Source organism: Anomaloglossus baeobatrachus, unplaced genomic scaffold (genome assembly GCF_048569485.1).
Source record: "Anomaloglossus baeobatrachus isolate aAnoBae1 unplaced genomic scaffold, aAnoBae1.hap1 Scaffold_839, whole genome shotgun sequence".
Classification (NCBI taxonomy): Eukaryota; Metazoa; Chordata; class Amphibia; order Anura; family Aromobatidae; genus Anomaloglossus; species Anomaloglossus baeobatrachus.
In genome coordinates, this window is record NW_027445227.1 from 39,825 (window position 1) to 51,927 (window position 12,103).

General features: G+C 46.5%; 7 non-coding genes across 7 annotated transcripts; all 7 read right to left on the bottom strand.

Annotated features, from left to right (window-relative positions):
• Positions 1–1,348: 1,348 nt before the first annotated feature.
• LOC142288519 (U2 spliceosomal RNA) lies at positions 1,349–1,539 on the bottom strand. The gene has a single exon (XR_012749282.1). It is a non-coding gene; the product is annotated as a U2 spliceosomal RNA (small nuclear RNA).
• Positions 1,540–2,926: 1,387 nt separating this feature from the next.
• Positions 2,927–3,117, bottom strand: LOC142288520 (U2 spliceosomal RNA). The gene has a single exon (XR_012749283.1). It is a non-coding gene; the product is annotated as a U2 spliceosomal RNA (small nuclear RNA).
• A 1,387-nt stretch (positions 3,118–4,504) lies between these two features.
• On the bottom strand, positions 4,505–4,695 carry LOC142288521 (U2 spliceosomal RNA). Its single transcript, XR_012749284.1, has one exon. It is a non-coding gene; the product is annotated as a U2 spliceosomal RNA (small nuclear RNA).
• Positions 4,696–6,082: 1,387 nt separating this feature from the next.
• On the bottom strand, positions 6,083–6,273 carry LOC142288522 (U2 spliceosomal RNA). Its single transcript, XR_012749285.1, has one exon. It is a non-coding gene; the product is annotated as a U2 spliceosomal RNA (small nuclear RNA).
• A 1,387-nt stretch (positions 6,274–7,660) lies between these two features.
• LOC142288523 (U2 spliceosomal RNA) lies at positions 7,661–7,851 on the bottom strand. Its single transcript, XR_012749286.1, has one exon. It is a non-coding gene; the product is annotated as a U2 spliceosomal RNA (small nuclear RNA).
• Positions 7,852–9,239: 1,388 nt separating this feature from the next.
• Positions 9,240–9,430, bottom strand: LOC142288524 (U2 spliceosomal RNA). Its single transcript, XR_012749287.1, has one exon. It is a non-coding gene; the product is annotated as a U2 spliceosomal RNA (small nuclear RNA).
• Positions 9,431–10,817: 1,387 nt separating this feature from the next.
• LOC142288525 (U2 spliceosomal RNA) lies at positions 10,818–11,008 on the bottom strand. The gene has a single exon (XR_012749288.1). It is a non-coding gene; the product is annotated as a U2 spliceosomal RNA (small nuclear RNA).
• Positions 11,009–12,103: the final 1,095 nt, after the last annotated feature.

Genomic DNA, 12,103 nt, shown 5'->3' on the forward strand with positions numbered 1-12,103 from the left:
ATGCCGGACACATCTTAGGGAGAGAGAGCGAGAGGGAGACAAACCCACGCCTACACAAGACATTTTGTCACCCAAGCCAACCCTTGAAAAGGCTGCTTTGCAGAGCCAAAACAAGAAGAATGGTGCGTTTTGCAGCCGCCGCCCACTGCAATGAATCTGAATAACTCCTCCTTTAGGGCGCAAGCAACTCCCCTCCCCCTTGCAGTCTTTCCAATTCACGATACAAAAAGACGGACAGGACAGGTTGCCTGACTTTCCGTCACTGCCACCCTTTGCCATCCTTACCCGTAGAAAGCCCTTTCATCATCCCCAAACCCTAATCTTTTCCCTTTCCTTCCCAGCCCCCAAACCCTGCCCTCTGTACCTTTCTCACCACCCGCTTCCCTTCTCCTGTCATCCCCCTACCACCCGGGAAAAAAAGAGATTGCCCCCTCCTTCCACTAGCCCACCCTCCCACCCAAAGAACAACTTCTTCTGCGCAGCTTGTTTTCTAGGCAGCAGCGCTATTGTGATGTCATCGGGGGGCATTGTGACAAGCCGCCAGTGTTCCGTCTCTTCATGTTGTGCACAGTTCAAACGGAAAATACATCAACAGGCAGACTACAGAAAAGCTTACTATCAAAGGTTAGAGGGGGGCTTTCTCAGAGGGCTTTTTACAGTTTTTCTATTCCCAATTAGCCGTTTAAGTGTACTTATTGAAAGTAGTAATTCTTTCATAGGCCGCCCTTTCTTAGTATTTGACGTTCCTTATATTGCGGTATGAGGCTTCGCAGTAGGTTGCAAACATTCATCACCCATGACTGTCCCCAATTGAGCTCAGAAGCTCAATGTCTATCATGACCTCTCTTTTAGAATGTCCAAGAGCAAGCAAACTATTCCTCCAGGAGAGGGCGCCAACAGACTACTAAAGAGATCATCATTACTCAAAGAAAACCCCAAAAACCAATGCATGATAGGAATAAACAGGTAACTTTCTTTGGAGTGGAAGCGGAGAGATCGCACCAGATGCCAATTCTAGATGTTATCACACCTGTGGTCACTGCAGCAGCAGGTGAATCCACTTTGTCCAAAAGGGATCTATTCCATTCAATTGCAAATGATCTAGATAAGACAGAGAACTGCAGCACGGGGACATAGCCGAGTTGGTCAGGTTGAGTGGTGATGAGTTTGCTATTTGGATGAATAAAGAAAGTCAAAAGTGTGAAAGATAAAAAACAAAAGGAGGAAGTGTGAAAAGTGAATGGGCCAAATTGAGGTGCATATGAAGACGTATGCTTTCTTCCAATTCATTAAATCGGGCTAATATGAATCAGGTGAATTGAGTTCTGCTTTTGGAAACTGGGTTAAGAAGGGGTGCACCGTTCCTGGAGGTACTGCAATACCAGGTCAATGCGTGGAGTGGACAGAGCAAGCTCTTTTTCCATCTCCCTGTTCTAAAAATCCATTTAATATATGGTCCCCAGATAGGGGACGTATCAGATATTAAACTGATAAGAACAGATACTACACTTGATCTTAGCCAAAAGGCCGAGAAGCGATAACCAGAATTGGTTTGGGCCTCGAGTGGCACCCTGGCCTATGCCGGACACATCTTAGGGAGAGAGAGCGAGAGGGAGACAAACCCACGCCTACACAAGACATTTTGTCACCCAAGCCAACCCTTGAAAAGGCTGCTTTGCAGAGCCAAAACAAGAAGAATGGTGCGTTTTGCAGCCGCCGCCCACTGCAATGAATCTGAATAACTCCTCCTTTAGGGCGCAAGCAACTCCCCTCCCCCTTGCAGTCTTTCCAATTCACGATACAAAAAGACGGACAGGACAGGTTGCCTGACTTTCCGTCACTGCCACCCTTTGCCATCCTTACCCGTAGAAAGCCCTTTCATCATCCCCAAACCCTAATCTTTTCCCTTTCCTTCCCAGCCCCCAAACCCTGCCCTCTGTACCTTTCTCACCACCCGCTTCCCTTCTCCTGTCATCCCCCTACCACCCGGGAAAAAAAGAGATTGCCCCCTCCTTCCACTAGCCCACCCTCCCACCCAAAGAACAACTTCTTCTGCGCAGCTTGTTTTCTAGGCAGCAGCGCTATTGTGATGTCATCGGGGGGCATTGTGACAAGCCGCCAGTGTTCCGTCTCTTCATGTTGTGCACAGTTCAAACGGAAAATACATCAACAGGCAGACTACAGAAAAGCTTACTATCAAAGGTTAGAGGGGGGCTTTCTCAGAGGGCTTTTTACAGTTTTTCTATTCCCAATTAGCCGTTTAAGTGTACTTATTGAAAGTAGTAATTCTTTCATAGGCCGCCCTTTCTTAGTATTTGACGTTCCTTATATTGCGGTATGAGGCTTCGCAGTAGGTTGCAAACATTCATCACCCATGACTGTCCCCAATTGAGCTCAGAAGCTCAATGTCTATCATGACCTCTCTTTTAGAATGTCCAAGAGCAAGCAAACTATTCCTCCAGGAGAGGGCGCCAACAGACTACTAAAGAGATCATCATTACTCAAAGAAAACCCCAAAAACCAATGCATGATAGGAATAAACAGGTAACTTTCTTTGGAGTGGAAGCGGAGAGATCGCACCAGATGCCAATTCTAGATGTTATCACACCTGTGGTCACTGCAGCAGCAGGTGAATCCACTTTGTCCAAAAGGGATCTATTCCATTCAATTGCAAATGATCTAGATAAGACAGAGAACTGCAGCACGGGGACATAGCCGAGTTGGTCAGGTTGAGTGGTGATGAGTTTGCTATTTGGATGAATAAAGAAAGTCAAAAGTGTGAAAGATAAAAAACAAAAGGAGGAAGTGTGAAAAGTGAATGGGCCAAATTGAGGTGCATATGAAGACGTATGCTTTCTTCCAATTCATTAAATCGGGCTAATATGAATCAGGTGAATTGAGTTCTGCTTTTGGAAACTGGGTTAAGAAGGGGTGCACCGTTCCTGGAGGTACTGCAATACCAGGTCAATGCGTGGAGTGGACAGAGCAAGCTCTTTTTCCATCTCCCTGTTCTAAAAATCCATTTAATATATGGTCCCCAGATAGGGGACGTATCAGATATTAAACTGATAAGAACAGATACTACACTTGATCTTAGCCAAAAGGCCGAGAAGCGATAACCAGAATTGGTTTGGGCCTCGAGTGGCACCCTGGCCTATGCCGGACACATCTTAGGGAGAGAGAGCGAGAGGGAGACAAACCCACGCCTACACAAGACATTTTGTCACCCAAGCCAACCCTTGAAAAGGCTGCTTTGCAGAGCCAAAACAAGAAGAATGGTGCGTTTTGCAGCCGCCGCCCACTGCAATGAATCTGAATAACTCCTCCTTTAGGGCGCAAGCAACTCCCCTCCCCCTTGCAGTCTTTCCAATTCACGATACAAAAAGACGGACAGGACAGGTTGCCTGACTTTCCGTCACTGCCACCCTTTGCCATCCTTACCCGTAGAAAGCCCTTTCATCATCCCCAAACCCTAATCTTTTCCCTTTCCTTCCCAGCCCCCAAACCCTGCCCTCTGTACCTTTCTCACCACCCGCTTCCCTTCTCCTGTCATCCCCCTACCACCCGGGAAAAAAAGAGATTGCCCCCTCCTTCCACTAGCCCACCCTCCCACCCAAAGAACAACTTCTTCTGCGCAGCTTGTTTTCTAGGCAGCAGCGCTATTGTGATGTCATCGGGGGGCATTGTGACAAGCCGCCAGTGTTCCGTCTCTTCATGTTGTGCACAGTTCAAACGGAAAATACATCAACAGGCAGACTACAGAAAAGCTTACTATCAAAGGTTAGAGGGGGGCTTTCTCAGAGGGCTTTTTACAGTTTTTCTATTCCCAATTAGCCGTTTAAGTGTACTTATTGAAAGTAGTAATTCTTTCATAGGCCGCCCTTTCTTAGTATTTGACGTTCCTTATATTGCGGTATGAGGCTTCGCAGTAGGTTGCAAACATTCATCACCCATGACTGTCCCCAATTGAGCTCAGAAGCTCAATGTCTATCATGACCTCTCTTTTAGAATGTCCAAGAGCAAGCAAACTATTCCTCCAGGAGAGGGCGCCAACAGACTACTAAAGAGATCATCATTACTCAAAGAAAACCCCAAAAACCAATGCATGATAGGAATAAACAGGTAACTTTCTTTGGAGTGGAAGCGGAGAGATCTCACCAGATGCCAATTCTAGATGTTATCACACCTGTGGTCACTGCAGCAGCAGGTGAATCCACTTTGTCCAAAAGGGATCTATTCCATTCAATTGCAAATGATCTAGATAAGACAGAGAACTGCAGCACGGGGACATAGCCGAGTTGGTCAGGTTGAGTGGTGATGAGTTTGCTATTTGGATGAATAAAGAAAGTCAAAAGTGTGAAAGATAAAAAACAAAAGGAGGAAGTGTGAAAAGTGAATGGGCCAAATTGAGGTGCATATGAAGACGTATGCTTTCTTCCAATTCATTAAATCGGGCTAATATGAATCAGGTGAATTGAGTTCTGCTTTTGGAAACTGGGTTAAGAAGGGGTGCACCGTTCCTGGAGGTACTGCAATACCAGGTCAATGCGTGGAGTGGACAGAGCAAGCTCTTTTTCCATCTCCCTGTTCTAAAAATCCATTTAATATATGGTCCCCAGATAGGGGACGTATCAGATATTAAACTGATAAGAACAGATACTACACTTGATCTTAGCCAAAAGGCCGAGAAGCGATAACCAGAATTGGTTTGGGCCTCGAGTGGCACCCTGGCCTATGCCGGACACATCTTAGGGAGAGAGAGCGAGAGGGAGACAAACCCACGCCTACACAAGACATTTTGTCACCCAAGCCAACCCTTGAAAAGGCTGCTTTGCAGAGCCAAAACAAGAAGAATGGTGCGTTTTGCAGCCGCCGCCCACTGCAATGAATCTGAATAACTCCTCCTTTAGGGCGCAAGCAACTCCCCTCCCCCTTGCAGTCTTTCCAATTCACGATACAAAAAGACGGACAGGACAGGTTGCCTGACTTTCCGTCACTGCCACCCTTTGCCATCCTTACCCGTAGAAAGCCCTTTCATCATCCCCAAACCCTAATCTTTTCCCTTTCCTTCCCAGCCCCCAAACCCTGCCCTCTGTACCTTTCTCACCACCCGCTTCCCTTCTCCTGTCATCCCCCTACCACCCGGGAAAAAAAGAGATTGCCCCCTCCTTCCACTAGCCCACCCTCCCACCCAAAGAACAACTTCTTCTGCGCAGCTTGTTTTCTAGGCAGCAGCGCTATTGTGATGTCATCGGGGGGCATTGTGACAAGCCGCCAGTGTTCCGTCTCTTCATGTTGTGCACAGTTCAAACGGAAAATACATCAACAGGCAGACTACAGAAAAGCTTACTATCAAAGGTTAGAGGGGGGCTTTCTCAGAGGGCTTTTTACAGTTTTTCTATTCCCAATTAGCCGTTTAAGTGTACTTATTGAAAGTAGTAATTCTTTCATAGGCCGCCCTTTCTTAGTATTTGACGTTCCTTATATTGCGGTATGAGGCTTCGCAGTAGGTTGCAAACATTCATCACCCATGACTGTCCCCAATTGAGCTCAGAAGCTCAATGTCTATCATGACCTCTCTTTTAGAATGTCCAAGAGCAAGCAAACTATTCCTCCAGGAGAGGGCGCCAACAGACTACTAAAGAGATCATCATTACTCAAAGAAAACCCCAAAAACCAATGCATGATAGGAATAAACAGGTAACTTTCTTTGGAGTGGAAGCGGAGAGATCGCACCAGATGCCAATTCTAGATGTTATCACACCTGTGGTCACTGCAGCAGCAGGTGAATCCACTTTGTCCAAAAGGGATCTATTCCATTCAATTGCAAATGATCTAGATAAGACAGAGAACTGCAGCACGGGGACATAGCCGAGTTGGTCAGGTTGAGTGGTGATGAGTTTGCTATTTGGATGAATAAAGAAAGTCAAAAGTGTGAAAGATAAAAAACAAAAGGAGGAAGTGTGAAAAGTGAATGGGCCAAATTGAGGTGCATATGAAGACGTATGCTTTCTTCCAATTCATTAAATCGGGCTAATATGAATCAGGTGAATTGAGTTCTGCTTTTGGAAACTGGGTTAAGAAGGGGTGCACCGTTCCTGGAGGTACTGCAATACCAGGTCAATGCGTGGAGTGGACAGAGCAAGCTCTTTTTCCATCTCCCTGTTCTAAAAATCCATTTAATATATGGTCCCCAGATAGGGGACGTATCAGATATTAAACTGATAAGAACAGATACTACACTTGATCTTAGCCAAAAGGCCGAGAAGCGATAACCAGAATTGGTTTGGGCCTCGAGTGGCACCCTGGCCTATGCCGGACACATCTTAGGGAGAGAGAGCGAGAGGGAGACAAACCCACGCCTACACAAGACATTTTGTCACCCAAGCCAACCCTTGAAAAGGCTGCTTTGCAGAGCCAAAACAAGAAGAATGGTGCGTTTTGCAGCCGCCGCCCACTGCAATGAATCTGAATAACTCCTCCTTTAGGGCGCAAGCAACTCCCCTCCCCCTTGCAGTCTTTCCAATTCACGATACAAAAAGACGGACAGGACAGGTTGCCTGACTTTCCGTCACTGCCACCCTTTGCCATCCTTACCCGTAGAAAGCCCTTTCATCATCCCCAAACCCTAATCTTTTCCCTTTCCTTCCCAGCCCCCAAACCCTGCCCTCTGTACCTTTCTCACCACCCGCTTCCCTTCTCCTGTCATCCCCCTACCACCCGGGAAAAAAAGAGATTGCCCCCTCCTTCCACTAGCCCACCCTCCCACCCAAAGAACAACTTCTTCTGCGCAGCTTGTTTTCTAGGCAGCAGCGCTATTGTGATGTCATCGGGGGGCATTGTGACAAGCCGCCAGTGTTCCGTCTCTTCATGTTGTGCACAGTTCAAACGGAAAATACATCAACAGGCAGACTACAGAAAAGCTTACTATCAAAGGTTAGAGGGGGGCTTTCTCAGAGGGCTTTTTACAGTTTTTCTATTCCCAATTAGCCGTTTAAGTGTACTTATTGAAAGTAGTAATTCTTTCATAGGCCGCCCTTTCTTAGTATTTGACGTTCCTTATATTGCGGTATGAGGCTTCGCAGTAGGTTGCAAACATTCATCACCCATGACTGTCCCCAATTGAGCTCAGAAGCTCAATGTCTATCATGACCTCTCTTTTAGAATGTCCAAGAGCAAGCAAACTATTCCTCCAGGAGAGGGCGCCAACAGACTACTAAAGAGATCATCATTACTCAAAGAAAACCCCAAAAACCAATGCATGATAGGAATAAACAGGTAACTTTCTTTGGAGTGGAAGCGGAGAGATCGCACCAGATGCCAATTCTAGATGTTATCACACCTGTGGTCACTGCAGCAGCAGGTGAATCCACTTTGTCCAAAAGGGATCTATTCCATTCAATTGCAAATGATCTAGATAAGACAGAGAACTGCAGCACGGGGACATAGCCGAGTTGGTCAGGTTGAGTGGTGATGAGTTTGCTATTTGGATGAATAAAGAAAGTCAAAAGTGTGAAAGATAAAAAACAAAAGGAGGAAGTGTGAAAAGTGAATGGGCCAAATTGAGGTGCATATGAAGACGTATGCTTTCTTCCAATTCATTAAATCGGGCTAATATGAATCAGGTGAATTGAGTTCTGCTTTTGGAAACTGGGTTAAGAAGGGGTGCACCGTTCCTGGAGGTACTGCAATACCAGGTCAATGCGTGGAGTGGACAGAGCAAGCTCTTTTTCCATCTCCCTGTTCTAAAAATCCATTTAATATATGGTCCCCAGATAGGGGACGTATCAGATATTAAACTGATAAGAACAGATACTACACTTGATCTTAGCCAAAAGGCCGAGAAGCGATAACCAGAATTGGTTTGGGCCTCGAGTGGCACCCTGGCCTATGCCGGACACATCTTAGGGAGAGAGAGCGAGAGGGAGACAAACCCACGCCTACACAAGACATTTTGTCACCCAAGCCAACCCTTGAAAAGGCTGCTTTGCAGAGCCAAAACAAGAAGAATGGTGCGTTTTGCAGCCGCCGCCCACTGCAATGAATCTGAATAACTCCTCCTTTAGGGGCGCAAGCAACTCCCCTCCCCCTTGCAGTCTTTCCAATTCACGATACAAAAAGACGGACAGGACAGGTTGCCTGACTTTCCGTCACTGCCACCCTTTGCCATCCTTACCCGTAGAAAGCCCTTTCATCATCCCCAAACCCTAATCTTTTCCCTTTCCTTCCCAGCCCCCAAACCCTGCCCTCTGTACCTTTCTCACCACCCGCTTCCCTTCTCCTGTCATCCCCCTACCACCCGGGAAAAAAAGAGATTGCCCCCTCCTTCCACTAGCCCACCCTCCCACCCAAAGAACAACTTCTTCTGCGCAGCTTGTTTTCTAGGCAGCAGCGCTATTGTGATGTCATCGGGGGGCATTGTGACAAGCCGCCAGTGTTCCGTCTCTTCATGTTGTGCACAGTTCAAACGGAAAATACATCAACAGGCAGACTACAGAAAAGCTTACTATCAAAGGTTAGAGGGGGGCTTTCTCAGAGGGCTTTTTACAGTTTTTCTATTCCCAATTAGCCGTTTAAGTGTACTTATTGAAAGTAGTAATTCTTTCATAGGCCGCCCTTTCTTAGTATTTGACGTTCCTTATATTGCGGTATGAGGCTTCGCAGTAGGTTGCAAACATTCATCACCCATGACTGTCCCCAATTGAGCTCAGAAGCTCAATGTCTATCATGACCTCTCTTTTAGAATGTCCAAGAGCAAGCAAACTATTCCTCCAGGAGAGGGCGCCAACAGACTACTAAAGAGATCATCATTACTCAAAGAAAACCCCAAAAACCAATGCATGATAGGAATAAACAGGTAACTTTCTTTGGAGTGGAAGCGGAGAGATCGCACCAGATGCCAATTCTAGATGTTATCACACCTGTGGTCACTGCAGCAGCAGGTGAATCCACTTTGTCCAAAAGGGATCTATTCCATTCAATTGCAAATGATCTAGATAAGACAGAGAACTGCAGCACGGGGACATAGCCGAGTTGGTCAGGTTGAGTGGTGATGAGTTTGCTATTTGGATGAATAAAGAAAGTCAAAAGTGTGAAAGATAAAAAACAAAAGGAGGAAGTGTGAAAAGTGAATGGGCCAAATTGAGGTGCATATGAAGACGTATGCTTTCTTCCAATTCATTAAATCGGGCTAATATGAATCAGGTGAATTGAGTTCTGCTTTTGGAAACTGGGTTAAGAAGGGGTGCACCGTTCCTGGAGGTACTGCAATACCAGGTCAATGCGTGGAGTGGACAGAGCAAGCTCTTTTTCCATCTCCCTGTTCTAAAAATCCATTTAATATATGGTCCCCAGATAGGGGACGTATCAGATATTAAACTGATAAGAACAGATACTACACTTGATCTTAGCCAAAAGGCCGAGAAGCGATAACCAGAATTGGTTTGGGCCTCGAGTGGCACCCTGGCCTATGCCGGACACATCTTAGGGAGAGAGAGCGAGAGGGAGACAAACCCACGCCTACACAAGACATTTTGTCACCCAAGCCAACCCTTGAAAAGGCTGCTTTGCAGAGCCAAAACAAGAAGAATGGTGCGTTTTGCAGCCGCCGCCCACTGCAATGAATCTGAATAACTCCTCCTTTAGGGCGCAAGCAACTCCCCTCCCCCTTGCAGTCTTTCCAATTCACGATACAAAAAGACGGACAGGACAGGTTGCCTGACTTTCCGTCACTGCCACCCTTTGCCATCCTTACCCGTAGAAAGCCCTTTCATCATCCCCAAACCCTAATCTTTTCCCTTTCCTTCCCAGCCCCCAAACCCTGCCCTCTGTACCTTTCTCACCACCCGCTTCCCTTCTCCTGTCATCCCCCTACCACCCGGGAAAAAAAGAGATTGCCCCCTCCTTCCACTAGCCCACCCTCCCACCCAAAGAACAACTTCTTCTGCGCAGCTTGTTTTCTAGGCAGCAGCGCTATTGTGATGTCATCGGGGGGCATTGTGACAAGCCGCCAGTGTTCCGTCTCTTCATGTTGTGCACAGTTCAAACGGAAAATACATCAACAGGCAGACTACAGAAAAGCTTACTATCAAAGGTTAGAGGGGGGCTTTCTCAGAGGGCTTTTTACAGTTTTTCTATTCCCAATTAGCCGTTTAAGTGTACTTATTGAAAGTAGTAATTCTTTCATAGGCCGCCCTTTCTTAGTATTTGACGTTCCTTATATTGCGGTATGAGGCTTCGCAGTAGGTTGCAAACATTCATCACCCATGACTGTCCCCAATTGAGCTCAGAAGCTCAATGTCTATCATGACCTCTCTTTTAGAATGTCCAAGAGCAAGCAAACTATTCCTCCAGGAGAGGGCGCCAACAGACTACTAAAGAGATCATCATTACTCAAAGAAAACCCCAAAAACCAATGCATGATAGGAATAAACAGGTAACTTTCTTTGGAGTGGAAGCGGAGAGATCGCACCAGATGCCAATTCTAGATGTTATCACACCTGTGGTCACTGCAGCAGCAGGTGAATCCACTTTGTCCAAAAGGGATCTATTCCATTCAATTGCAAATGATCTAGATAAGACAGAGAACTGCAGCACGGGGACATAGCCGAGTTGGTCAGGTTGAGTGGTGATGAGTTTGCTATTTGGATGAATAAAGAAAGTCAAAAGTGTGAAAGATAAAAAACAAAAGGAGGAAGTGTGAAAAGTGAATGGGCCAAATTGAGGTGCATATGAAGACGTATGCTTTCTTCCAATTCATTAAATCGGGCTAATATGAATCAGGTGAATTGAGTTCTGCTTTTGGAAACTGGGTTAAGAAGGGGTGCACCGTTCCTGGAGGTACTGCAATACCAGGTCAATGCGTGGAGTGGACAGAGCAAGCTCTTTTTCCATCTCCCTGTTCTAAAAATCCATTTAATATATGGTCCCCAGATAGGGGACGTATCAGATATTAAACTGATAAGAACAGATACTACACTTGATCTTAGCCAAAAGGCCGAGAAGCGATAACCAGAATTGGTTTGGGCCTCGAGTGGCACCCTGGCCTATGCCGGACACATCTTAGGGAGAGAGAGCGAGAGGGAGACAAACCCACGCCTACACAAGACATTTTGTCACCCAAGCCAACCCTTGAAAAGGCTGCTTTGCAGAGCCAAAACAAGAAGAATGGTGCGTTTTGCAGCCGCCGCCCACTGCAATGAATCTGAATAACTCCTCCTTTAGGGCGCAAGCAACTCCCCTCCCCCTTGCAGTCTTTCCAATTCACGATACAAAAAGACGGACAGGACAGGTTGCCTGACTTTCCGTCACTGCCACCCTTTGCCATCCTTACCCGTAGAAAGCCCTTTCATCATCCCCAAACCCTAATCTTTTCCCTTTCCTTCCCAGCCCCCAAACCCTGCCCTCTGTACCTTTCTCACCACCCGCTTCCCTTCTCCTGTCATCCCCCTACCACCCGGGAAAAAAAGAGATTGCCCCCTCCTTCCACTAGCCCACCCTCCCACCCAAAGAACAACTTCTTCTGCGCAGCTTGTTTTCTAGGCAGCAGCGCTATTGTGATGTCATCGGGGGGCATTGTGACAAGCCGCCAGTGTTCCGTCTCTTCATGTTGTGCACAGTTCAAACGGAAAATACATCAACAGGCAGACTACAGAAAAGCTTACTATCAAAGGTTAGAGGGGGGCTTTCTCAGAGGGCTTTTTACAGTTTTTCTATTCCCAATTAGCCGTTTAAGTGTACTTATTGAAAGTAGTAATTCTTTCATAGGCCGCCCTTTCTTAGTATTTGACGTTCCTTATATTGCGGTATGAGGCTTCGCAGTAGGTTGCAAACATTCATCACCCATGACTGTCCCCAATTGAGCTCAGAAGCTCAATGTCTATCATGACCTCTCTTTTAGAATGTCCAAGAGCAAGCAAACTATTCCTCCAGGAGAGGGCGCCAACAGACTACTAAAGAGATCATCATTACTCAAAGAAAACCCCAAAAACCAATGCATGATAGGAATAAACAGGTAACTTTCTTTGGAGTGGAAGCGGAGAGATCGCACCAGATGCCAATTCTAGATGTTATCACACCTGTGGTCACTGCAGCAGCAGGTGAA